Genomic DNA, 12,500 nt, shown 5'->3' with positions numbered 1-12,500 from the left:
TTGGTTTCATAAGCAAGTGTCTTCCGAATGTTGTGCACATATCCTGTTACCTTAATTTCTATTTATTCTGTTATTCACCTCTTCTGTCATCATGTAATCCTCCATTATGTTCACTCAAATATGTTACAAAGACAGGATTTTCAATTATCCTACCATCCACACTAACATTTTTTAATCCACCTTTCTTGTATCCCTTTATCGTCACAACCTAACACACTCACATTTAATCTCAACTTTCTCCTTCTGGAAATGTTTTCATATTTTACAACTTATCGACGTTTATCTTCATCATCCCACAATCGGTATTGTATCATCCTTAATTCCCACATATACTACATTGCATTCACAATGAATAGTCTCATCCCGTAGCTCTCCCCTATATCTACTGTCCGGTCTCTGACTTGTCATATTCAATTAAGATATTAAATAACCATGGAGGAATTCCCTTATCTCAGAACCACTTATGCATCAAACCATTTGATCCCTTTCATTCATTTCTTTGGGACCTTTCCCTCCTCCAAATGTACCTTACATACCCTGGTTAACCAAATAATTACACTGTGACCACAGTACTTCAGCATCTCTTATAATCTAATCAGCTCATGATGTTTTTCTATAATACAAACTCTTAATTGACACCATTGTGTCCTCAACAGTTGAATTCTACAATCATTTTCAGCTTTTCGCTAACCCTTTTCCCTCGCACCATTTAACTCCTCCTGGCTAATGTCCTCCAGCTTAGAAAAGAACTACCGGCCCAGGACTGTTTCAAGTCAAACAAACATCTCTCTCCATTTACATCTTTTGATTTGAGTCGGAGATCCATTTTGCATTAATCTTTTTCTCTGCAATTATTTACATAGTAGATTTACATTTTAGTTCTCTCCCCCTCCCAAGATTTTGTTAACATTCTCCCTTCTGTGTTTACAATTTTATTTTTTTTCTTCTTTCACTTTCTTCTTGATTACACGGTCTACATTGTATACAAGCAAACCGTCTTCTCTTCTGTCATGCAAATTCATTATCGCTAAACATTTTATTTCTTCATCCCTCAACTTAAAGTTTCTCTTATTTCTTCTTCTTACCTCCCTTTGCCCAGAAAAGTTTTTGCTGTTCTTACTACTACTACTACTACTACTACTACTACTACTACTACTACTACTACTACGTCACGGAATTTTATAAATTCCTAATCAACTCCTTCATCCGTTGTGTCTTCAACCCTATCCTATATTTTATCAATTTTTTCCTAATATGGTTTTAAAACTTCTTTCGTATTCAATTCACTTGTCTTAATTACGCTTACGGCCCCCTCTCACCGCTCCCTCTTGCATAAAACTATCTTATTTTTGCTATATATATATATATATATATATATATATATACAGTATATATATATATGTGTGTGTGTGTATAATTCTGCTTTAACTAGAAGATTATCAGATATACTTCCAATCACTCCTCTCTTTATCAGTACATTCCTCTACTACTTTCTACTAACTCATAATCTAGTAAACACTTATGCTCATCGTTTTATCTTTCCAGGGTATACATATGGACATATATTTCGGTTGTTTTGGGAGACCCTATAGGTTTATCTGCTGATTCATCAGCAGCCTTTGTCTGGCCCTCCTTGGTCCTAACTTGGGTGGAGAGGGGCTTGGGCGTTGGTCATATGTATATATGGTCAGTCTCTTGTGTATTGCCCTACTCGATGGTGCAATGTCACTGTCTCTTGCCCCTGTCATTCATGAGTGGCCTTTAAACCTTTAAACCTACCTAAAGTTACATATCTTTTCCTATCAACTGCGGATGCATTAAAAATACCTAACACTGACAGTCGCTTCTAGTTTTCAAAACCTAGACAACATAATGTTCTGATTTTCCCAAAAGTATTTTCACACTTCCCTAAAACCTCCCTAACTACAATCACTCCTCCTTCCTTAGTTCTAAACCTTCTAAACCTTCTAAACTTTCCTTTGGCAGATTCTCTTTGGTCATCTTCATTCCCTCACACATTACATGTCACGATTTTATCACAAGGACTAAGAAATTCATATATTTGTGTACATAATTAATTTAAGTATATATTGAAGATTTTTATTCACTACCAGAATAGTTATTGATTATGTTTATCTCTCTCTCTCTCTCTCTCTCTCTCTCTCTCTCTCTCTCTCTCTCTTAATGAATTGTCTTTATATTTTCTTTATTCTCATTTTCCATGTTGCAGCCTTATATATATATATATATATATATGATATTTATATATATTGCATACATGTTATACAGTAGATAAAAATGAATAGCACATCAAGTTCTCTATCTGGGGTGGGATTTACATAAAAGAAAAACAATATAGATTTTATTATTATGCTCATCTTGTAATCCTTATGCTAAAGAAGAAACTATCATGCAAAATATTAACACTAATGAAGACATTTCAAATACCTTTACATAAATATGCCCGTGAGTGTAGAAAATTGCCAAGGTTCTTTCTTTAGATTATAATGACATATCAAAGCACGATTAATACAATAGTATTTATTTCGTGGCATGCCGTTTTCATCGATCGATTAACAGCTTAAAAGTTTTACACGTTAACGGGTTAAATGGTTTTTCTTGTCATTGGCTTTCCAAACCTTATTTTGAACTGTTTGATCGCTCTTTAAGCTCCATAGAGTGTAGAACAGCTTTGCAATGACGTATTTTATATATTCATATGTACATACATACATGTATGTATGTATGTATGTATGTATGCATGTATCAGTTTGGAAACACAAGCTGACCTTACACAAGAAAAGTAACATTGAAAACTTCACTGAGGTAGTACAAGTAGTAGTAGTAGTAGTTTACGTAGTGAAGATTCACTCGTATTCGTCTAAAACCAGAATTCACAACCTCGTCGAAATTAACAGTTGGGTCATATTGAACTGTCACACCTATTCATTCCATTTTATGTCCAAGAGTAAAATGCTTTCGGCGAAATCGCAAAATTCTCCCGGACCTCAAGGCTTATACCTATCTGTTGATGGATGATAATGAGAGAACTGCCTGCGACAAATCAGGTGATATTGTGTCGGGTCTTACTCGGCATTTCGTGAAATTCGATGGTTCGTAAAAGGCATTTCGATAACCGTTTCCCCAAATGCCTTACTGTCACCTAACTTATTCTCCTTAATACTGCTGTGCTCATTATGGCAAATTTATCCTTCATTTCAGACAATAGAATGAAGGGGGTGCCGTTAACGTACAGTATTATATTACACTTGTCGCTTTAACATATAATTAACATCGGGAAGGGACTTGTAGTTTATGCGCGATACGGCCAACGTTACAATAGGTGGTTTAAAGAGGTCTTTTATTTTCCTTACTTGTTCCTTCTGGTTTTGCAGAGCTGCAATTGAGATATTTTTCGTATTATTCGTCTCTCATTATTCCAATATACTTTTCGCATCTCGTGAAAGACAGATTTCTGTGTTACTCTTACTGGCTAAGATTTGCATTTTTGTTTATTACATATACAGAGTGAAATGCAAATCAGTTCTTCATCAAAAGATTTCTATAATTCTTAGCTATTAAACATTCTAACGTTTGAAATAAATATAACGATTAATGAAGAGTAAGATTATTATTATTATTATTATTATTATTATTATTATTATTATTATTATTATTATTGTTATTGTTATTGTTTTTATTGTTGTTGTTATTGTTATGGAGCCTTAAAACAATAATTTGCAAAGTAGGCTATCACAGAATAGAAAGCCCAAGTGGAAAAGATATTACAAACAAATAGTTCATTACAGAGAGAGAGAGAGAGAGAGAGAGAGAGAGAGAGAGAGAGAATTAGTAATCATATACAGATACAGGCGTTTGATTCCTTGTACATATTTTTCCACTGTCCATCTGTCAAAAGTCTATAAATAACATAATTAGAAAAAACAGACAGGCAGTGAATAAAATTATGATGAATCTTCTTTGGGAATCTAAGGGAGTAGATGAGCCTCTTAAATACCACGTATGAAAATAATGGAAGTGAGGTTTAATAGTCACAAAATTATACCTGAAACTAGAAATTTTAAAAATTTTCCTAAAACTGAATTTTAATTCATGGTGCTCAAGTAGAGTTCAATGGAATGGAAAAAAATGGGTTTCAGTAATAATTATTTATCAAAACGTCACAGTTTCATTATATAATATGCGATGTCTCATTCTTTGCAATTGGTATTATTTTGATTGGTGGCTGTGCGAAAGCTGAACATTTAAAAGGGAATATACGGATTTCCTATGAATAATTTTAAACTGGAAAGTAGAAGAACGGGTATTAAAAATGTACCACAAAATCGATCGCACAATTTTCAAAAAAGTTAGATTACATTCATTCCCATTTTATGTAAACCACGTAAAGTAGGGAATGAGGAAAAAAATCACCAGGAATGTAAATACTGAATGTTCATCATTTAGGAAATTTGCATGTCATCTCCACTATATAGTAAAGAGCAAGTGTCTGGCTATATATATATATATATATATATATATATATTATATTATATATTTATATATATATATATATATATATGTATATATATATTTTATATATTTATATGTATATATATAGATATATATATATATATATATATTTTATATATTTATATGTATATATATAAATATATATATTATATATATTATATATGCATATATATATATATATATATTATATATATATATATATATATATATATATTGGGTTACGCTGAGGCTCATTGCCAGACTTATATCTACTCGGTCTATCCCCGTCCTTCAGGTATGGTGGAGAAAGAGTAGTCATACATGGTGGAGAAAGAGTAGTCATACCCTGGTTAGAGGTACACTCGGAAACCACAACTGCTATGTTGTTATTAGGAAAGGAGGATGGGGCTGGGTTGAATCTGTGTATGTGTGTGCATATCTATCTAAATATTTAGTCGTCATTTTTGACGTGTCCCGTATACGAGTACATAGATATTATTCAGATATAAAATCTCTTAGTTTATTTAAATGGAAACGTATCTTGCAAAATCATTAGAAGAAAATTATGCTCGACAAAATATATTGTTTAGAATAATCAGTTTATTGTGATTTTAGCCAGTAATTACTTGTTCAACTTCGAACAGTTATCTGCTAGGTTATTTTATGCTGCACGAGACTGTGAATAGCTCTGTGACATGTTAGTCATCCGGGTAAATTGCAACAAGAAAAAGATGAATAAGTAAACCGAAAAAAACATCATATTTGCAACAATACTGGGTGCTCTGAAAAGAACAAGAGTCTGTCCTGTCACAATGACCAGCTTGATCTAACAGCAGCATCAAGATCAGTGTCCCTCTCCCGTTATTTCCTGACGTCAGAAACCACGAACGAATCTAATTCCTTTCATGTTTTCAACAATGTATGTCAAAATAATGATCCATATCCTTTTCTCTGTCCTGTCTGTTTGGCTTCGTGAGTGTCATCCTTACTTTCCCGACGGCAATCCTGGAAACCTTATCGAATTCAGGCGGCCTTCCGTTGCAATAAACCAATGCCATTACGCTCCGGTAACTCTGAAAGTTAAATTCCGGCAAACTTTTAAACGCCATCGGCCTCTTGTTAAACTCGCTTCATCTTCTTAAACCGCCGCAACCTTGTTAAATTCCAGCAGGTCAAAGTCTCTTTGGAATTCAAGCTAAAGTCTGGAAGGGTTCGGGAGTTCAACCCCTCTGGAAAGAAGAGAAGGGGAGGAACCCCTTAATGAAGTAACCAGGCTTCGCTGGTCCAAGAAAGTTTGGCAAGATTACAAATTGGTTTTCCGACTCATCTCTAGTTTAATCAATGCTTTCTGGGATCTTGCACTCTCCTTGGCGTGGTCCCTTCCTTCCCGCCTGGCATCTTTTCTTTGGAAGTTGTTGAGTATTAAAAAGGAAAAGACTTAAGGGTAACGAAATGAGGAGTCAACCAACGACAGTCGATAATGAAAAAGATTTCATGTTTACTGCTATTAAATATGATGAGAGCAGAAGCTTATTAAATTAACACACCTGCAACTGGAAAGAAAAATTTTATGGGGAGGTTCTACTGTTAACAGGCAATAGCATCTAACCACAAACTATTACTGTAAGCAGGAAATGTAAAGAGAAATTACCTGAATAGTTTTATTTGTCACAAAAAAATTGTCAAAAAAAAAAACGGTATTTTTTTATGAAACTAATACATAGCTCACTTTCTACTCGAAAACACTACTTTAAATGAGGATGGGTTCCATTGACAGATATTAATAACGCTTGATGGTCAAATTTTTGAGTTAACGATTTCAGTAACTCAAAAATTATATATTCACGAAAAGATGAACGCAATGTAATAGGCTGTTCACCGCGTCTCTCGTTACAGGTCATCATTTTCCTAATTGTTTTGTCGCGATTGACCAACATTCAAAGATGGCCCTGACAACCTTAACCGACCAACCTCACGCGAATGCATTCCAGCAACATCAATAGTTGTTGATGTGAACGCAACTCCAAAGGCAAGCTGCTCTAATACGGAATACCATCCGTTATATCCCAATCGAAATGAATAGGTGGTGACAGCTGAACGAATTGAAGCAATGACGTCTTGTGGAGCGTTGCTAACACGTTGCTGTACTTGGGTGGCCTAGAGTAGCGTTGAGCGCCATTCACGCTTCGCTAAGAAATTTGGGAGTGTGCGTCAGGGCAATAATGTGTGTGTGCGTGCGTGTGTATTTATATACACTTAACATGAAAAATAATTTCCTTTTTATGTCTCAATTCGCGAGGTAGAATGAATCCAACATTAAAAATTAATAACTCGACATTTGAAAATATGAAACTAACGTAAGTGACCAAACTATGTATACACATAGATACACACAGATACACACACACACATATATGTATATATATATATATATATATATATATATACAGTATATAGTTTCGGAAAGATAATGCATTATATTAAAAATTATGTGATAGCACATCCTGGCCCTAAAACCTTTATGTAATTGTTTCATCGTATAGACCTACCCATCTTATTACCATTCATTTCAATATGAATTTCGTAAGAAAACACTTGCCAGTAGAATATTGATTCGAGTAAAAGTCGAGTAGAACGGCAAATCATATTATTATTATTATTATTATTATTATTATTATTATTATTATTATTATTATTATTATTATTATTATTATTATTTATGTTTATAGAGAAGAAACATTCGTATGGACTTCTATATGTGATAAACATAAAAAAGAAGGAAATAGAATATGTAACTGAAAAAAATATAGTAGATAGATATAAAGATAAATTGATAAACTAATAAATGTTGATATGATTTTGAAAATTTATAATGTCCATGTCAATATAATTAGAGACTATGTTAGGTGTGCGAATTTAATATTATAACACACCGATTGTAATTAATATAAAGAGCATTTTAAGACCTATTAATAACTTTGAAATAGTTTCCATTTTTATATGTTGGCATTTTCTCCTTCAACTGATTATTAACATAAAAGGACGGATACACTTTCGTTTAAATCCAATGGCAAGAGTTTGTGGATTTTTGTCTTTGATTTTTCCTATTGTCGATAATTAACATATTTATTAAGATTTGTAATAAACAGCCTTTAGAATTCTAGGATCACATTTCTATGAATGCATTGATACCAAAATCATGGTTTCCATGGTATTATAAAAGCTTATACTACCAACTGTAGTGATTTCTCATTCTGTGTTCTTCATCTTTCTTTTGACCCCTTTCCGTAGGACTCATTCATAAATCAATTTAGAGGACAGTCATTCTTTGTTATATATCATATCGCTTCATTGATGATTGGTATTTGAATAATAACTCCGAAGACAATCTCTCTCTCTCTCTCTCCTCTCTCTCTCTCTCTCTCTCTAGTATTTAAATAATAACTCCGAAGACAATGCCCCCCCTCTCTCTCTCTCTCTCTCTCTCTCTCTAGTATTTAAATAATACCTCCGAAGACAATGCCCCCCCCTCTCTCTCTCTCTCTCTCTCTCTCTCTCTCGTATTTAAGTAATAACTCCGAAGACAATGCTTCTCTCTCTCTCTCTCTCTATCTCTCTCTCTCTCTCTCTCTCTCTCTCTCTCTCTCTCGTATTTAAGTAATAACTCCGAAGACAATGCTTTTCTCTCTCTCTCTCTCTCTCTCTCTCTCTCTCTCTAGTATTTAAATAATAACTCCGAAGACAATGCCCCTCTCTCTCTCTCTCTCTCTCTCTCTCTCTCGTATTTAAGTAATAACTCCGAAGACAATGCTTCTCTCTCTCTCTCTATCTCTCTCTCTCTCTCTCTCTCTCTCTCTCTCGTATTTAAGTAATAACTCCGAAGACAATGCTTTTCTCTCTCTCTCTCTCTCTCTCTCTCTCTCTCGTATTTAAGTAATAACTCCGAAGACAATGCTTCTCTCTCTCTCTCTCTCTCTCTCTCTCTCTCTCATACAGACAAAACCATCTCAAGTATTTGTTATAAACTCTTTCTTCTCTCATGTTTTCTTCTCTCATTTCTCTCAAGCCTCGTTCGTCTGAGTCACCCCCGCGACCCCAGTCCCAACATCTCCATAAATAACGATTTCGTGAATAAATAAGAATAAATAAGGAACAATTGTCGGGTACGTACAATTAGACTTTACGCCGGATATTATAATTATGAAAATATGAGTATACAAATTATAGCTGTGGGGGTCGATAGGGAGGGGGGTGGAGGGGGAATAGAGAATGAGAATGAGGAGGTTAAGGGAGCTGACTGATTAGGGGTGAAAAGGGGGAGGGGGTTGAGGGGTGTTCAATGTAATTGACATAAGAACTAGCAAAGGAAATATGACGCAATTGGCCTTCCATGTAACAGTGGAATTTCCGCGTAAGCGTAGCGACGGATAGTCAGAAAGTGAAGTAAATTCGGGAGGATATGATTTCTTTGGATATATACTGTTATTTTCTTTTTTATATATTTTTTTTATGAAATACACATTTACAATCTTACAATTTATAACATATACATCATAGTCTATTTACATAAAGGATTTTTTTATAGTACATATACTGCATTTACAATGGAAATTGTTAATATTCATCTAAATATGTTTTTAAATAGAAATATATCGACTCGTGAATACTTTTTTGATAGGAGTTTTAATAATTCTTTCCTCTTTGGGTAACTGTTCGAGATTTGGCAGTGAACGGGAATTACAAGGCAGTGACGAAAATTAACATGGACACCGGAATTCCTGGCACACCTTGCTCCGAGATATGCACCCTGACACACCCTTACTACTAGGAGAGTAACCAAACAGATGTTTTAGAGAGAGATAAAAGAGGCGGTGGGTGGGGCTGAATTGGGAAGCACACTGTGCAGTAAGGCTGTGAGAGGGTGCGCTTCCTCAGAGCGAGGTGTACCGGAAATTCCTGTGTCCAACTGTACCTCCATGTTCATTCGTTTGATCATAATGTCAAGTTTTTTTTTTTTTAATTAATAATTTATTAATGTTATTTCTTCAGTCGTGATTTGTTGTGAATCTTCAGATTTCTTATGAAATGACGAAATCGTTTATTTTATAACCTAAAACATTCAGTTTCCCAGTGGAACTAAATGTGATTACTGATTTTAAATATTCCATTTGGAAGTCAATATACTTCATAGAAATAGAAGATGTCACGTAAGGTCGTCTCTGTAATCGGATTGTTATTATTTCTATCATTATCATAATTCTTTAAAGATACCATTAGACTTAGAATCACAGAAAATCCCTCAAAACATTTCCTCTGTCCCATCGCGTTACGACAGAAAGTTCAGAGATGATATTGAACAGTTCGTTTCATATCTTCACTGCATCTCCAGATATTATGGCACATTTCCAAAAACTTCTCTGCAGCATTGCAACGAACGTTCCGATTGATTGATAGATCAGATGTCTGGGTTTGCAAGAATACTGCGTAGGGAAGGTTAGATATTGCAAATAAAATGAGAGAAGTTTTATTTACAATTTTAGTTTGGTCAGTGCCAGAAATTAATCCAGATAAGAAAAGATAGAATCGATTACTTTTATCTATTGCAAAGATTAGCATTACGGATTTACTCTTGGACGAAATGAATGGAGAATATTTATGACTCTATATATTTATACGCAATGCAGATCAATATTGCTGCTTGCCATGACGTTGTTTAGTACAATAGAGAAACATTGTAAATGATATTCTCTTAGAGAAGTTACGTTTTGAAGTCCTGATTTCTTTATTTCAATATTTTTTTTATTGCAGGGAGTTCTCTAATAATTGAACGCGATGCTTCATTCACCCAGTTAACCTCCGAATCAAGTAGAAAAGGTTTGTGGATGATGCCTCCAAGACGATATCAAAACCATTTAACACATTATATATAAATATATACATATATATAAATATATATATACATATTATATATATATATATATATATATATATAGATATATATATATACACACACACTAGTGCACGTTACCCCTTAGAAATAACGGCTAAATATTTGTTAGATTTACGCTCACGCGCACATGCACTCTCCTCTAACCAGGCTATGACTACATCCTATCCCTCTACCCGAGGGCCGGGGAGGGCTGAGCATGGCCAGATATATATATATATATATATATACATATATATATACATATATATATATATATATACACATATATATACATATATGTATATACATATATATATATATATATATATAAATATTGTATCTAGGCACTTGCTCTTTATTATTTACTTAATTATTTACTGTTTGTATTATATGTTGTTAGAGAGAGAGAGAGAGAGAGAGAGAGAGAGAGAGAGAGAGAGCAAACTGTAAGGGCCATTAATAACCCAAGTGAAAGAGCTACTTTCCTCCTTATCGACTTCTAATCCATAGCCATCTGGCAACCCCAAACGCGAGGAGAACTACCCCGGTAGTTCCAGGCTGGTACCCAATCACAATCAACCCTCCCATTAATTGCCTCGTAATGCTTGCTCCGCGAAGCGAACCATTCATCCCCCTTAACTACCCAATTCTATCGTTTCCATTAGTTTGTAATTGGCGTAGATGACTGCCCTTGTATTCAAGACGACGTCTCAAGGAGCTGCGAAGGGCGGGAGTCTTTGTTTCTGCAATGCTGTTTTGAGCCGTTGAAGGACTAATATATCAATTATCACTTTGATTTAACATGATATAGTAATGAAAAGATGTTAACTTGAGTATCCGTACCTTTCATATTTTTATTTCTTGCAAATGAGAGAGAGAGAGAGAGAGAGAGAGAGAGAGAGAGAGAGAGATTTAAAGGAAAGATGAGATCAATCGCATAGGGAACCTCATCCATGAAGAAAAAAATAGATAGAGAAAGGGGGGTGGGGTGGGAGCGTTGTAAGCAGTACATTATGCAAATAATATTCGTTTCAGTATCATTAGTATCACGCGCTATGCTTTGCGATGCTTCAAGCGAGAGAGAGAGAGAGAGAGAGAGAGGAGAGAGAGAAACTGGAGCAGAGGGACCAGAGAATGGCTTCATAAGAGGGAGGGGAAAGAGTCCATGATTAAGACCCGGGGGTGAGGAAGAAATTAGGGTAATTTCTATGGGGCTGAGTGTTACACTGAATTGTCGACAAATGAAAGAATGGCTGGAAATGGTTTGCGGCGTAATATCGCTTATTTTAGTCTTTTTTTTACACGTTATTATTTAGTAAGAAATAGGGGCTATCTCTTTCATTATGCACGCTTTATGTAAACTTTGATTATATTGTTTTTATAAAGGCTAGTGAACGGGGGCCCATCAAAATGACTTAATATTTAGATGGATATGCATACGCGTATACACACATATTCAAACCTTCCCAACCCCTCCCTCTTTCTTAAGTACTACATGGTAGTTTAGGCATTTTTCTGGGTGATTGCGGTTTCCGAATATACCTCTCTGGGTACCCCCTTGGTATGGACTACTCCATCCCCCCCTAACCAAGGGACGGAGAGAGACCAAATAATCATACTTTTGGTAATGCCGTTCAGCGTTCTCCATTGCATAGGATGTCAAATAGTCTGCTCCATACAAATGAATGTTTAAGATTTGGAACAGCTTATCAAAAAAAAAAATCATACTATTATTATTGTTTGTAGTATCATTAATATTATTGTTTCTGGAAAATGTTTGTTTTATAGAATGCATATTATACAGTATATACCAATATATATATATATATAATATATATATATTATATACATACATACATACATACATACATACATACATATATATATAAATATATATATATATATATATATATACTATATATATATATATATATATATATAACACTTTTGTCGTGCCTTTTTCGATTGACATATAAAGTGGTTCGGGAAATTGATATTTAAAATTTTTGTATTTATAATTTATGATATATGCATATGATATAAAGAAGTAAAATACAAT

The 12,500-nt window shown here is 34.3% G+C and overlaps 1 protein-coding gene across 1 annotated transcript in view; it reads right to left on the bottom strand.

Annotated features, from left to right (window-relative positions):
* The window catches only part of LOC137641613 (T-box transcription factor TBX20-like), a 313,159-nt gene that overhangs the window by 157,162 nt on the left and 143,497 nt on the right, over positions 1-12,500 (bottom strand).

The sequence above is a fragment of the Palaemon carinicauda genome, chromosome 5, assembly GCF_036898095.1.
Source record: "Palaemon carinicauda isolate YSFRI2023 chromosome 5, ASM3689809v2, whole genome shotgun sequence".
Classification (NCBI taxonomy): domain Eukaryota; kingdom Metazoa; phylum Arthropoda; class Malacostraca; order Decapoda; family Palaemonidae; genus Palaemon; species Palaemon carinicauda.
The sequence above is the reverse complement of the archived record's forward strand: the minus strand, read 5'-3'. Positions and strand labels throughout refer to the sequence as shown.